Below are 3107 nucleotides of genomic sequence, written 5' to 3'. Positions count from 1 at the left end.
TTAAAACAAAGTACACTGTAAAAAAAAATCAATTATTTCAGTCTTTCTACTTAAAAAAAAAAAATTCCCATACAATTCAATGTGTTGCTTGCCATTTCTTTGTAATTAATTGTGATATTTACTAGAAATTTCCAAGTGCAAATTCTTTCAAAATAAATCATACATAATTTTTGATTGCAGTGAAAGTGAGTGGCATTTTCTTTTCTTTTATGGTTTTTCTTGCAAGCATCAACTATTACTAATTTGAATCAGCTTACACACTATTTGTGATCCTGGACCACAAAACCAGTCATAAGGGTCATTTTTTCAAAATTGAGATTTATACATCACATACTGAATAAATAAGCTTTCCATTGATGTATGGTTTGTTAGGACATGACAATATTTGGCTAAGATACAACTATTTGAAAATCTGGAATCTGAGGGTGCAAAAAAATCTAAATATTGAGAAAATCTCCTTTAAAGTTGTCCAAATTAAGTTCTTAGCAATGCACATTACTAATCAAAAATTAAGTTTTGATATATTTACAGTAGGAAATTTACAAAATATTTTCATGGAACATATTTACTTAATATCCTAATGATTTTTGGCATAAAAGAAAAATCTATAATTTTGACCCATACAATGTATTTTTGGCTATTGCTACAAATATACCCCAGCGACTTAACACTGGTTTTGTGCTCCAGGGTCACATTTAGCTACAAAGTTGGCTAACAGTTTACATTTATAACAAGGGTCTAGCAGGGGGTGCAATGAAGTATATGGGATAGTTAGGGTATTTGTGAAATAATATATTGTATCCAGAATCCGGATTAGATTAGATTGACCAAATTAGCTGAAAAACTGTGATTAAATTAATCGGTGAAACACTCATTTCAGCCTGTCAAAACAGGGCAGATGCAGAAAAACAGGTCAAGAGAAAAGACAGAGGAGAAAGAGAAAATATGCCTGAGAGAGAAGAGAGTTTGAGACAGCGACAGTGAGAGAAACAGAAGAGGAGGTGAGAAAGAGAGCAGCTGTGGCGTGTGTGCACATCGCAGGAAGAAAGTGTGAATGAGTGAGTGAGGGGACACTTCTTCCTTCTCTGGGAGGAAAGAGTAAGAGAACCAGAAAAGATGTAGACCTGCCATCTACAACAGCACCTCACACAAAATGTAGGGGATGATTATGCATTCATAATCATATTAATAATAATAACTAGATTTGCATTTCCTGATGGAAATACCAGTGCTTGCAAGGCAGCAAAAGTGTTAAGGTAAAATTATAGCTTGAAAAGAAATAATTCAATATGCAAATATTACAATGACATTCGCTGTCTGTTTTTTTTTATTTGTTTTTTTAAAAACATTCCATCGTCAGTTGGGGTTTGTAAGATTTTTTAAATGTTTTAAAAAACAATTATCATATGTACGGAGCCTGACATGCAAGAAAAAATTAATAAATTGTGTGCACGATTTACTAATTCGTTCCCTCGATGTACTAAAACGTGCACGATTACTATTTCGTTCCCTCGATTTGCTAAATCGTGCGCACAATTTACTAATTCGTTCTTTCGATTTATAAATCGTGCACACGATTTAGCTTACTATTTTTTTCCCGCATGCCATGTGCGGGGCTCCGTACATATGTTCTCCAAGGCTGCATTATTTGATTTAAAAAAACAGTAATATTGTGAAATATTATTACAATTTAAAATAAGTTTTTTTTTATTTTGTGTATTTTAAAATGTAATTTATTCCTGTGATTCAAAGCTGTATTTTCAGCATCATTACTCCAGTCTTCAGTGTCACATGGTACTTCAGAAATCATTCTAATATGCTGATTTGCTGTTAAGAAACATTTATTAGTATTAATGTTGAAAACAGTTTTTGCTGCTTAATATGTTTTTGTGAAAACAACGGTACATTTTTTCAGGATTCCTTAAAGTTCAAAACATTTACAACATTTATTTAAAATGTATTTTTTAACATTATTATTGTCATTACTGTCACTTTTGATCAATTTAAAGCACAATTTAATGCTTGCAGAATAAAGTATTATTATTATTTTAATCTTACTAACCCCAAACTTTTATATAGTAGTGTACCTAATTGCAAAAAGACAAGCTTTTTGATATATCCATCCCTGACTTAAATAGGAAATACATATAGCAATATACAACAGGAAAAAAATCTTAATCTTAAATTTCTATGAACTAATCTATGTGAAAACGAAAAGAAAAAAGCAGGATTTAAATACACTGCCTTGCAAACACTGTAATAATAACAGAAAAAACAATGCTAGCCTATGATGTATAAAATGAGTCCCATTTATCCCCCACATTCTTATAGTTTTCACATAACTGAACAGTCTGCACTGACAAATATTCATTAAGTCTAATGTCTTGATGAGAAACTCTTCTTGGCTCTGAAGCAAGCCAGGCAATAACAAGACATGTACACGGCACTTACTTTGTGCCTCAGCAAACAAACCTAAAGGCTCGGCTCTGACGGCAAGCAGCTATGGCACAAGGCTAAATACTCTAGGTCCATACGAGAAGCAAGCTTTTGCAAATAATCAGCACGCTAGTCATGAAAAAGATCAGTTTGCATTCTTATGGCAGACGAGAGGGTTCAGTGAATGTGGTTGCGTTAAAAATGGAATATCCTTTCAGTTAGTCCCCCATTTGCCAGCTCTCTGACTACAGTTACAAGAGGAGGACGTTTCACGCAAGGACGCTTGCCCTGCCACTCCTGTGCCAGCCAAACACTTTTAGGGATCTGCAAAGAAAGGAACAGAAACAAAAAGCAAAAAAGAAACAAATAAAAAAAAAAAATCACACAAGACATGTTAGAGATGTTGCACAAGAACTCCTGTACAATCGTTGATTCACAGACAGCAATGGGTTAAAAACGTTCAGTAAACCACGGAAGCTCAACGTCTGAGTGCAGCCCCACTATGAAGTGTGAATTAAAGACAGGGACAGTATAAAACCATACAAAATTCTTCATATATTTAGCTTGCGACACTATCAAGCATATTTAACAGCTGCTGATAAAGCTATGGACAAATGATGAATCTGATAAGCAGCAATAAATAGCCTGTCTGGTTTTATAGCATGCACATA

At 33.6% G+C, this 3107-nt stretch overlaps 1 pseudogene; it reads right to left on the bottom strand.

Annotated features, from left to right (window-relative positions):
* Window positions 1-2052: 2052 nt before the first annotated feature.
* The window catches only part of LOC107664974 (formin-binding protein 1-like), a 26191-nt pseudogene continuing 25136 nt past the window's right edge, over window positions 2053-3107 (bottom strand).

The sequence above is a fragment of the Sinocyclocheilus anshuiensis genome, unplaced genomic scaffold (assembly GCF_001515605.1).
Source record: "Sinocyclocheilus anshuiensis isolate Anshui unplaced genomic scaffold, SAMN03320099.WGS_v1.1 scaffold363, whole genome shotgun sequence".
In the NCBI taxonomy this organism is placed as follows: Eukaryota; Metazoa; Chordata; class Actinopteri; order Cypriniformes; family Cyprinidae; genus Sinocyclocheilus; species Sinocyclocheilus anshuiensis.
Note: the sequence above shows the minus strand (reverse complement) of the source record. Positions and strands in the feature narration are given on the sequence as shown.